The sequence below is a fragment of the Dendropsophus ebraccatus genome, chromosome 11 (genome assembly GCF_027789765.1).
Source record: "Dendropsophus ebraccatus isolate aDenEbr1 chromosome 11, aDenEbr1.pat, whole genome shotgun sequence".
In the NCBI taxonomy this organism is placed as follows: domain Eukaryota; kingdom Metazoa; phylum Chordata; class Amphibia; order Anura; family Hylidae; genus Dendropsophus; species Dendropsophus ebraccatus.
Window position 1 is genome coordinate 22,043,876 of NC_091464.1, and position 13,478 is coordinate 22,057,353.

Consider the following 13,478-nt stretch of genomic DNA (forward strand, 5'->3'; position numbering starts at 1 on the left):
CTGGTTGTAAACAAATTGGCTTTGCCACTAATTACTCAGACAATCTAATAAAGAGATGTTATCAGTGGGGAAAAAAAAGAAAGAAAACGCATCCCTCCCCAAGATACACAATTAACCGGATTACTTTCAGCAAGCTGGTAAATGTTTGCATTTAATTGTGTCATAATGTGAAATTAGAATGTGTCCTGTTGCCCCCACTGCTTCCCCGCAGCCTGCATTTTACGCTCCCTATTGGAAATCTGTGTTGTCTCTGTTGGTTTTCTTTTCTCTTAATTGTTTCCCAGTTTACGTTAATGCTCTGAGTGTGTTTGTGTGTGTGTGTGTGTGTTCTCCACAAGTATAAGTGCAGTAACCACAGATTCCACAAGCGTTTGGTAAGAAGAAGGAGATGGTCTACAAGCACCTATACTTGCTCTTTTATGGAGTCATCAGTTTGGCATATGGAGAAAAAGGAAGACCACGATCAGCACTGCACTTGTTGATGGAATCTTTCTTAGGACAGCACAATACAACAAGCTAGCACTTGTTATCCAGCTAGTATTTGTTTCGCAATCATAACATTCCGAAACATATACTAGCTGGAAAATAAGTTCTAGTTTGTTGTATTGTGCTGTCCTAATAAAGATTTCATCCACAAGAGCAGCGCCAATCGTGGTCCCCCTTTTTCTCCATATGCCAAACTAATTTTGAATCGGAGGGATTCCCCAAGCCGGATTGTGACCTTGACTGCAACTCCTCATAACCCCATTTTTGCTGGGTTTTCTCCACCCAATACTTTAATCAGTTTTGTGCCCTATGCATAACCCGACCAGGTGAGCAAGTTTTTATCCTCCTCTCCTGTGTGTCTTAATGTTTGCTTACATGCTGCAACGCAAAAAAGGGTTAACAAGCAGAAGACCGAGATCTCTGCTTCACTGCACTGATAACTAGAGATGAGCAGACCACCGGACTTTTGGTCCGATGGCATCGACGCTCTCTCATTATGCCTGAGATCCTGGCCACATAGTTGCGATCCCGCGAATATGCGGCCAGGATATTCCAGGGAATTCACCATGGATTCCCTGGAATATCCTGGCCGCATATTCCGGGGAGCGCAACTATGTGGCCGGGATCGCAGGCATAACGAGAGAGCGAACTGCTTTCGGACCAAAAGTCCGCACAATTCGCTCATCTCTACTGATAACCTCTGACCTGTGTTTTCCAGCTGCGCAATCAAGTAGAGAAGGAAAATGTACAGAGCTCCGTGCAGAGATCAGGTGTTAGTACAACAGCAGTAAAGCAGATATATATATGCACTGCTTTGTGTTGTGCATAGGGGGGGCCCTTAAAATCTTTTGCTATGGGGCTTTGTAAATCCTAGCTACGCCCCTGCCACCAGATATCCATATATTTAGATTTTCATATTATGGCTTCCACTTCCATTGTATTGTATAGATCGTCCCTTACTACAGTGCTATACCCACAGCATCAAGTAATCTGATAATAGACAAAAATCCCTTCACTGTACATATTTCCATTGCACACTATGCCAATAACATAGTCTGCCTTGGAAACAAATAGTACAACAATCATGTTGGCAATTCGCTACATCAGTAAGTTTTAAGTTTTAAAGGGGTACTCCAGCGGGGGTGGGGCACTTTTTCGCTCGGAAAAAGGGTGGCGCTCCCGTGCCCGGTTCCCGGCCGCTTTTTTGCTGCCTGACGTGTGACGTCTCAGGTCCGCTCAGCCAGTCAGTGAAGGAGGCGCGATCCGTTTCAAGTCCACTCAGATCACGCCTCCTTCACTGACTGGCTGAGCGGACCTGAGACGTCACGTCTCGGGCCTGCATCAGACACCAGTAAGCGGCCGGGAACCTGGCACTGGAGCGAAAAAGTGCCCCCCCCCCGCTGCGAGTACCCCTTTAAGTCCTATTGCTGTGGCTTGCTCTCGTTCCCGTTCTCTCTAACTCTCGTTCTCATACTCTCTCATGTTATGTCTCTTGTTCATTCTCTCTCTCTCTCTCTCTCTTTATCCCTTCCATGAAAACCTTCTAGTTGAACACAAAACATACAATTACATTCTCCTCCGCTCCTCGTTACTCATTTTCCCACAGGAGTTTACCGTCTACTTTTCCTATTACAGCCTACAAATACATGCGGTGGCTAATCTAGATGAAAACCAATTAATTAGCTAACAAATATGTTTTTGATTATGATGGGAACCAGAATTACCTGGAGAACGATTAACCGCTTCTATGTCTACTGACCCATATATAGTAAAGATAGACAATATATTTTGTAGAGTAAAGCCCATAGGTAACAAATACAACATTTTACTGACTTGCAGTATAATTTGGTAAATGAAGAAAAATCACAAATAAACACTGAAACGCATACAGTATTATCATGATGATAGTTTAAGGCTGTGTTCCCACTATGGGATCATGGTGAGGAAAGGCTGTCTCATCATATTGACAGCCAGGGAAAGAAGACTGGAGCTGTAGAAATACTATCTGCCTTCATTGACATTTCTCAACCAATCAGAGACTGATACTTTTTATTAAAGTATTGTATTGCCCCCCAAAAGTTATACAAATCCCCAATATATACCTATTACGGGATTAAGGCTTCTCTTCCTGGATAACATGGTGATGTCACTTCCTGGATAACATGGTGATGTCACTTCCTGCATAAAATGGTGATTTCATGCCCTGGATAAAATAGTGATGTCACTTCCTGGATAAAATGGTGATGTCACGCCCCAACTCCCAGAGCTGTGCGGGCTATGGCTGCTGGAGAGGATGATAGCAGGGGGACACTGAGGGACACAGGGCACTGGAGGGACACTGAGCATCCTCCTGCTATCATTCTCTCCAGCAACAGCCCGCACAGCTCTGGGAGTGACATCACCATGTGACATCACCATGTTATCCAGGAAGTGACATCACCATTTTATTCAGGAAGTCACATCACCATGTTATCCAGGAAGTAAAGCCTTGATGCAGTAGTAAGTGCAGGGAGAAAAGCAATTTATGTGCATTTCCCATAATAAGCATATATTAGTGATTTGTATAACTTTTAGGGGTAACTTTTTTTCCATAACATATGCTACGAAACTGGAAAAAAAATAATTTGCGCTGTCAAATAGAAAAAAAAAAAAATTGTTTTGATTTCGGGGAGTTTTGCATTTACACCGTTATCCCTATGGTAAAACTGACTTGTTATGCATGTTCCTCAAGTTGATACGATTACAACGATATGTAACATGTACAACTTTTCTTGTATCTGATGGCTTGTAAAAAATTAAAACCATTGTTAACAAATATATGTTCCTTAAAATCGCCCTATTCCCATGCTTATAGCACTTTTATCCTTTGGTCTATGGGGCTGTGTCAGGTGTCATTTTTTGCGCCATGATGTGTTCTTTCTATCGGTACCTTGATTGCACATATGCAACTTTTTGATCATTTTTGCACTTTGGAATTTTTTTGCGCTTACGCTGTTTACCGTGCGAGATCAGGAATGTGATTAATTAATAGTTCGGGCGATTACGCACGCCGCAATACTAAATAGGTTTATTTGTTTATTTATATTTATAAAATGGGAAAAGGAGGGTGATTTGGACTTTTATTAGGGTAGGGGATATTTTATTAATAATTTTTTATTTTTTTTTGTTTTTACTTTAACTAGAAGTCCCCCTGGGGGACTTGTATATAAACAGCACTGATCTCTCATAGAGATCAGTGCGGTGTATATACACAGCAAAGATCGATCAGATCGGTCATAGATTGCTATGGCCTGCTGCAGGCCATAGCAATCTATTGCCGAGCCGGAATCAGCGTCATTCCGACGCTGAGGCCCGGCACGGGCAAAAGAACGAATCGCGATCGCAAGGGGGGGGGGGAGATCCGTCCCACTAGACACCAGGGACAGGGAGAGCACAGCATCTAAGTGCAGCTGTCAGGTTTGACAGCTGCACTTAGAGGCTTAATTAGCCGGCGCGGCACTGCCCGGCTGCACATGTCAGCCGGTATCAGATACGTCAGGGGTCGCTATGGGGTTAATAAAAATTTACGCCGGACTTTAAATATTAAAGTGTCCCATTGTCAATGGGGCTCATAACTCGAACTGAGTTTCCCACTATTTGAAATTAGGCTGGTTACTCGAATTAAGTCTCCGTTTTTTTTCAATGGGGCTCGTTACTCGAGTATTGAAAAAATTGAGTAACAAGTTTTCAAGTATTTTTAAGCTCGCTCATTTCTAGTGAGTAACATTAGTGTCTTGACAGACAGAGAGGTAGATAGGCCTCAGGACTGTGCGCTGGCGCTCCTCGGTTCAGGCTGTGTGGCCGGGAAGGCGCTGAGTTTGTGCAGTTCCAGAGCCCTGTCTGAACACAGGTTTATTTTAGGTTTGTTCAGCCCCGCCCACCTTGCTTGCTATTCATTGGCAGCTTGAGGGTTAACCTGCTGCTGTGCAGGTGATATTTGTGGAGAATCAGGGGCCGGTCCAATCAGTTGCTGAACTGAGTTCCTGATCCTCCATAAATAGTAAGACAGTGCTGGCTAATAGTGTTCCTTCTAGGCTGAGCATATTCTTGCTTTACCTTGTAGTTCTCCTCACCTTTTTGCTCGTTCTTTGACTTCTCTATCTACCGCCTGCCCTGACTTTTCTGCTTGACTTTTGACCCTTCCTTTGCCTGATGATTTTGTACTTTTGCTGCCCACCATTGCCGACCCAAACTGGTGACCCTGAATTATTATGTTTGTCTGCCCTTGTTGTGTGTTTTCACTTGTTAAAGAGCAGGAACTGCCATTGTGGTTGTCCGCAGCCGCCTAGAGCTGTTCATAGCAAGTAGGCAGGGACATTGGGCGAATTGAGCTAGGGCTCACTGTCCTGTCTAACTGCCTTTTGCCATACCTGACGCTAATAGATAGATAGATAGATAGATAGATAGATAGATAGATAGATAGATAGATAGATAGATAGAACAGACAGTTATTAAGTAGTTTGTTGCTTTGGGGTAAAACAGAATGCATTTCCAGACGGTAATTCTGCTTTAATTGAAATGCTGATGGTATTATTGTGTTATGCAGAAGAAAGAGGATCCTGTGGTCTCATTTACTGCTTCAGCACCAAGAACAGATTAGATTGAAGGTCAGCTGGAGTTCTGCAAACATCTCATGTCTCTATCGTTTCCTGCTACCAATTCAATTTGTGTTTGGAACAAGTAATGTGTCTTTAGCATCTTCACTCTCTTGATGCTTTCTTATTTCTCTTCTATGTGCTTATGACTTTCTCAACAATAAAAGTGTTAATGCCGCAGTCTTAAAAAAGTATTCAACAATATTCCCTTTGACTATATAAAACATAAATTTGGAAGCTATTAGTTCTCAGGATATAAAGAGCTGTGAAAAAAAATTAAATAAATAACGGGTTTTGCACTTGCAAGTAATTATAATATTCATTCATCTTATAAATGGAGAGACAGGCATCTTCATGTACATAAGTGATTATAAACTTTCTGGATAAATACTCCATATGCAACCTATTTTATGATATTTATGGGTATTGTCAGCAGTGAAGCATGAAGCTATGGATGGAAGTGAGACATCTTAATTAGTTCACCAAAAAGTGCTTCTTACTGACTTTAGCATTTTTCAATGCTGGATTGCTCAACTCGAGTAGCAATTACCAATGAAATCAATGTTAGACTCGAGTAGAGGATACCTGGTTCATCGATTGCATTTATTTTGTTTACATTTTTTAGTAAAGTTTCGTCTCTTGAAGGGATAAGTAAAATAAATATACTATACATCAAAGTAGAACGAAAAAAATTAATAGGTTTCTTAAAAGGCACATTAGAACTCTGGTGGTATGCCGGCAATTATGAGGTCTAATGTGCCTTACAAAAACCTGTTGCATTTTTTTCATTCTACTTTTTGTATATTTTGTTTAGACATCCCTTCAAGGGACAAAATATACAAAAATTAGAACAAAAAAAAAAGCAAAATAGTTGCAGCGGTTGACAAGAGGTATAACTCACCGCTATTTAATCGGCCATTATTTATTGTAGGAGCCCTATGGTTTTCCGAGCATACTTATTCAACTGTGTATATTATTTTATTTTATTTTATTTTTATTTTTTTTAGGGAGGTACACAAGTAGAGATGAGCAAACTTTTCAAAAGTTTGTTCCGACTGGACTTCCGGATTTTTTTAAAAGTTTTGTGCGACCGAATTTTGGATTTCTTTGAATTTCATAGTTTACAGCATCTATATGATACAGGGGAAGTGTATTTGGTTACATTTAGGGCTCTACATGTCAGTAACATCATTATCTTTTCAATACCTCAAAGCCAAAAATTTTTTTTTTAGACTTTTATATCCACCATTACAGGGTCTATGCAGGAAATTCACCATTACAGGGTCTATGCAGGAAAAAGGTTCCAACTACAGTACTTGTATATCTGTATAGCACTTTTTTTAGTTTTTTTCTACACACATGTTTTTGTTCTGTGCACCGTTTGCTCTCCTATGCCTAATCTATCTACCTATCTATCTTTCGCGCTCTCTATTTTTCTCTCAATGTTTCTCCTCTCCACTTTCCTAATAATCTTTTTGTCTTTGCTTTTGTATAATATCTTCTTAGTACAGCAGCGTGCAGCAGCTGCTAACAGTCTCCCTTCTCTCTCTGTGCAGACTGCGTCGTGCAGGCATGTGACCGCTCCTCTTAAAGCAATACCAATGTTACACAGGGGGTGGGCTAGTGCAACATCCCTGCTGATTAGATGTGTTCCGGGCATCATGGGAAAGCGCTTTTCCCACCCAGAACACTTACTGCTTTCTAAAATGGCAGCTGCAATTTTAGAACGCAAGAAAAAGAAAATTCGGAGCGGACTTCCAAAAATCTGAATCCGACCGGACTCAGACTTTTGGAAAAATCTGAACCGGATCCCTTAGCGGCTGAACCGTTTCACTCATCTCTATACACAAGCACTGCTTTTAGTGCCTAATACATTTATTGTTACTGGAAAAAAAATATATTTTATATGTATTTATACAATTGTCCTAGTAGTCCTGACTAGTTAGGAGTGCAGTTAGATGGTGTTTACAAGCTAGACCTGCTGTTCTCTCCCAGATTATATTAAAGCAAATGTACCATCCGTTACATTCGCTTTAACATGACCCACGGATAGATCGGTGTACGACGCTGTTCTATCCACAGGTATCAGGCCTGGGCTGACGCACTGGAGGCAGCCCGGGCCTGATGGTACATTCGCTTTAAAGCTTCTCGCTCAAGGCTATGGAGAGGGGAGTGATGAGGAGGCAGATGAGAGAGGGAGAGACCAGATCAGACAGAAAAAAGGCCACACAAGGGCAACTGCAAGGATCCCCTAACATGGACCCATGACTTATTTCCAGTGGCTTTAGACAGCACAATTTATTGAGCCGCTGTGGCATTTTGGCTCATGGCTATTAGCCACTAGAGATGAGCGAACCAGCTGGATTTCTGGTTCGTATGAATCAGAAATCTCAGCGGCTGACTCCCACTGTCTGTTCCCTCCGTTCAGCGGGTGGATACATAGTAAGGAACGCCTGTAAAACTGGGATACAGCCATTGGCATTGGCTGTATCCCAGTTTTCCAGGTGTTCCTTACGATGTATCCACCCGCTGCACGGAGGGAGCAGGCAGCGGGAGTCAGCCGCCGAGATTTCTGATTCATACGAACCAGAAATCCGGCTGGTTCGCTCATCTCTATTAGCCACACAAACCCTGTTTACGCAGGGAGATGTGTGGCCGGTAAATAATGATTTTAAAGCCTGTACAAAAGATATGATTAGCCAAAGAGTGGGAGTCTTCTCTCTCCGTTGCTGATCAGTGACACTTACATGGCCGGATTGTTGTCCCATTTAAAAGGGCCTTAAGTGAAAGATCTTACCCCAGTCATGGATTCATAACTTAGACTTTACACTGCTGCTCTATAATGACTTCCATGCTGCTGCTGTTTCTTAGGGTATGTATGGAAACATATCAATGCTACATCCCCTCTTCTGTGTGTACAGTGTGTAGGAGCCATCATAAAGGTTAGGCTCCTCCTAATATCTTAGGTACAACCGATAATAAAAGATAGTCTACAGAGCATGATAGAGGTAAATTGAATATACATGTTATGTAATGGCTACATAAAGTGCTTCTCTTTATGTACCTACACAGGACAGCTTATCCTTAAAACTCATGTTAAGACTTATTTTCTATTCTCTATGCCCAAATATAATCTATTTAACACACACATGTGCAATTTCTGAGCCTTAATTCTTTTTCTCATATGCAGCACAAGTCAATATGTGCCATAATTTCCTATTGCACATGACCAGCAGCCTTTTTAATCTCAAAAGACGTTAATAATCCGGGAAAATGCCTTTAATCCATCAGGATCAATTGATATATTAAAGCAATTTCTTTTTCAGTAGTGTCACGGTAACCTGGGAAGCATTGCTAATTTATTGCTGAGCCCTGATAGATTACACATTGTGTCATTATACATGTAGAACTACATCCCATTACAATACACAGGTAAATTGTGGTAGAAAAAAAAACAACAGTTTACATCTCTATTAACCCCTTAATGAACAGCCTATTTATTAATCATCATCCTCCAAAAATAATGCCCCCCTTTCTTTCTTTTTTTTTTTCCTTCTGATGTAGTCATTTGAGGGCTTGTTTTTTGCAGGGTAAATTTTACTTTGAATTGACACCATTTTGGAATTCATGTAACTTATTGGCTGTGTACACATTAAGTAAAAAAAAAAAAGTGAAAAGGCATCTGCTTTTTCTTTTGAAAATGATGTCCGTTTTTACAGCATTTTAATTGACTTCAATGGAATGCATTAAAGTCAAAGGAATGCAAATAGTGTATTAAATGATGGTTGTGGTTTGTGCAGACGTCAAAATAATGATCATGACAATTATTTGCCGACGTCTTATGCAAACAACAGACGTTATGTTTCAGCTGTTTACACACAGTTTGTTTGTTTTTTCTCGCCATCTTTCCGATTAAATTCAACGGACTTTCAATTAAAGACACACCCAAAGGGCAATCAGTCCCCCTGAACTAGAATAATCTACCAACAGCCGTCATTAAAAAAAATTAAGAACTAAAAAAGTGGAAAGAAAAAAAATCATGTGACCGTAGCCATTGATTAACTATTATTGCCTTTTTTTTTTTCATTTTATAGTTCTAAAGTGTTCACTGTGCTGTATAATAAATGGTATAATTTTAAAACTTGAGTCGTAACTGGCATGGTGCCACCGAACATGTATAGTTCTTATTCCGTTTTATGTAATAATTCATTTTGTCATGATCTCTGGCAGGGCTGGGTGGCGACATACAGTATACATGGCAGGCTAGGGGACCTTCTGATGGCTGTTATGGACACTGATTGGAAGCCGGAGACTTCCGGTGAATAAGTAGAACACCAACGGTTCTATTACACCGTTACATGCCAGGCTCTTGATTTGACAGTGGCATGTAACAGATTCAACTACCAGGAGTGGATTCTGTGCCCTGGGTAGTTACAGCAATACTGGCAGCCGATCTCCTGCGATGCTGGCGCAGAAGCATAACATATACTATTTCCGTTCACACAGAAAAAAGCCATATGAGCGATTGCTAAGGGGTTAAATGTTGATTTAAACTAAGAATGATGTCAGAGCACAGAAAAGCGGGATAGAGCAGGTAGAAGTCTGTGCTATTTGCCATATCATATACTACATACAAACTACATATATTTCGGACATAGACAGGATGTATAAAAAATACTTTACCATTGTTGCTCTAACCGATGGGACTGAGTATTGCTATATTGAAGGGACTATAATTCACATGGAGTTGATTTGGTTTCTTTAAGGAAAAGCAAGTAAAACTCACAGAGAAAAACCAACATGGTGCTCAGATAAATTTCTTCAATGTTTAAACACACTTTAACCCCTTAGCGTCCCATGACGTACCTGATACGTCATGGTGACGCTGGGGGAGTTCAGAGAAGGGTCCTGCCAGGACCCCGCTCTGAACGGCACCGCTCCCGGCTGCAATCTGCAACCGGGCAGTGCCTCTATTAGCCGGCGCGAGTCCCGTTGCCATGCCGGCTAATTAAGCACTTCAATGCAGCTGTCAAACAGGGGGACTATCAGTTACAGTAAAAAAAAAAGTAAATTTTTTTATATTAATAAAAAATCCCCTCCCCTATTAAAAGTTCAAATCACCCCCCTTTTCCTATTTTATAAATATAAATACATAAATAAACAAATAAATAAACATGTTTGGTATCGCCGCATGCTTAATCGCCCAAGCTATTAATTAATCACATTCCTGATCTGACACGGTAAACGACGTCAACGCTAAAATTTCCAAAGTGCAAAATTGCGCATTTTTGGTTGCATCAAATCCAGAAAAAATTTTAAAAAAAGTGATCAAAAAGTCTTATATGCGCAATCAAGGTATCGATAGAAAGTACATGTCATGGCGCAAAAAATGACACCTCACACAGCCCCATAGACCAAAGGATAAAACCACTATAAGCCTGGGAATAGGGCGATTTTAAGGAACATATATTTGTTAACAATGGTTTGAATTTCTTAAAAGCCATCAGATAATATAAAAGTTATACGTGTTACATATCGTTGTAATCGTAACAACTTGAGGAACATGCATGACAAGTCAGTTTTACCATAGGGTGAACGGCGTCAATGCAAAACTCCCTGAAATCCAAACAAATTCCTTTTTTTTCAATTTGACAGCACAAATGATTTTTTTACGGTTTTGCAACATATTTTATGGAAAAATAAAGCCTGTCATTGCAAAGTATAATTGGTTTCGCAAAAAAATAAGCGCTAATATAAGTCTCTAGGTGAAAAAATGCAAGTGCTATGGACTTTTAAACATAAAGTTGAAAAAGCAAAAGTGCAAAAACAAAAATTGGGTTTGACCTTAAGGGGTTAAGGTTATGTTCACACAGCGTTCCTTTTTTTTTTTTTGGAGAACGGACGCTGATTGAAATGAAATCAATGTCCGTTCTTTTCTGCAGGGGCGGCATTGCATTGACTTCAAAGCAATGCTGCCTGCTGTGTTCTGACATCCTTAGAACAAATAAAATAATAAACATGCCTATTATTTCCAGATGCTGTTCACACAATGTAAAGTACGACCGGCGGCTAAACTTTACATTGTAGTGTATGGTAAATTGATTTGCTGGCACGCCCAATGGTGCCCGCAATTCAGTTATAAAAGAATAATGTTCTGCAGTGGATACAGCAGTATCAGCTGCAGGAACGTGCCGAACCCCACCCGGCAGCCGATAATATAACACCATCCATTGCTATGCAATGGACGGTATTCTACGATGTGTGAAAATAGCCTATACCATAACTGTACATACCTTTTAAGAACAGGCCATCCATTTATAACCCGTCACATCTACTGCTTCATAGAGATGTCCAACAGTTATCAAAGAAATGGCAGAAATTGTGGTGATTTAAAAAAAAAAAACAACATACAGAACTGTTAATCCTAGCCAGCTACACTACTGGGCTCTGGTCCCACTGGTCTTTATTTACATCCTAGAAGTGATGGTGTCAACAATGATTCATGTAAGTAAGACACATGACCACTAAGGTCAGGAATTTGCTGTAGTGCAGTAAATCATCACAGCCACAATGTAGGCAAAGACTGATAGGGCTACCACAGTGTCAAAGCTGATGTCCCACCTCAGCCACTAATATACTCAGCAAGTAATTCCATACGCCAACCTAAATCCAAGAAGGATGGAACAGCATGACTCTTATGACAACTTTGACAAGTAAAGTTTTTTTTTTATTTTAAAGAAAGAAAATACTCTCTGAATAACCATTTAAGAGGTCAATATTGGATGTTTTTGTCTTCTTTTAGTACATTTAGTACTAAAGAGTCATTTTAAACCATTTACTTTCTTGTCTATGGCATTTCGGACACGTTGAAAAGTTTCATATAATATTTTTTAGTTGTGAGAGCATATAGAAGGTTGAGGAAAGATCCTGACTCCCATCAGTCCACTGTCAGATAACTTACAAAAAAAAAATGTACCACTAAATTTACTAAAAAAAGACAAAAACATCCAGAATTGACTGGATGTATTTGTCTTCTTTTACTACATTTAGTAGTACCTTTTTTTCTTCCCCCTCCCCAAGAGTCATTTTAAGCCATTCACTTTCTCGTTTACGGCATTTCAGACACATTGAAAAGTTTCATGTAATATTTTTAGTTGTGAGAACTTACACAAGGTTGTAGAAAGATCCTGACTCCCATCAGTCCACTGTCAGATAACTTACAAGTGAAAGAAATTTAAGATCTTACCTTCGTTTCCTCAGAGCATCCTAAATAGATTAGTGCGAAGACACACAAGCATAATTCTAAAACCACTGACAAAAGTGGCAGGAATATATTTCAACTTTTGAAATCTATGTTTATGAGTCTATCATAGATGACAGTAACCAGGAAAGTTTTTTAACGTAAAACTCAATGGACAAAGTAATTACTTTCCGGAAATGGCCTTTTCTACAGATCAACAGTACTATAAAGGATCTATCTATCTATCCACTCATATCTTTTTATGTGACAAAATCTAATGATATATACCGTGTATACACATAGGAGAAACACGGTCGGCTCTGTGAAAATACACTATAGAGGAAAAAATGGTAAAGGAGACAATTGGACCTTTACAGTATAACAGCTGCGGCAAATGAGAAATATATCTGAGAAGAAATCTGACAGGCCTATAAATCGCCTGCACTGTGTACCCTCGACAAGTGGCTTATGAACTTGTCCATGAAGGGAAAAGATTGTCCCCCCAGGTCCCCTTGTAATGGATAGGTTATAATTCATAACCAGTCATCCACAGTGGAATGCAGCCAGCAAGCAGTAAATAAAAAATGCAGTCACAGAAGTGGGGGGTGGGTGATGGGGGTTACTTTAATATTCCCAAACCTTGCCACTAAGCGACAAAACAAAGAAAAGAAACAAAAGAGAAAAAAAAAGATGCTATATCGGTAGAATCTTTGACAACAAAGCTCCAATGACCCAGTCCACCCGAATAACAATGTATATATGGGAAATATTTGCAATGAGCCTTTTTGTCTGAGATTTTGTTTTAATACTTTTAGTCTTCTTGTATTTACATAGAGTAGCATCATAAACTGGTTGTACATATCGTTTTACAAAATACATTTAAATAACAAAGTTAGCATGATACACAGTAGCATGTCTGTAATCTGCAGGGATATCCTTTACTCTCATGGAAATCCATATAATGGGCTTTTGAATTGTACAACCGCCATCGCTTTGTTATTGAAGATTGAACCATAATCCCATCGTACGATCCAAATGGTAAAATTTGTTTTAGAATCCAACACTGTAATTCCAGTTCTCTTCAGTTATGCCGTAGTTGTGATGTTCTGATGGAATAT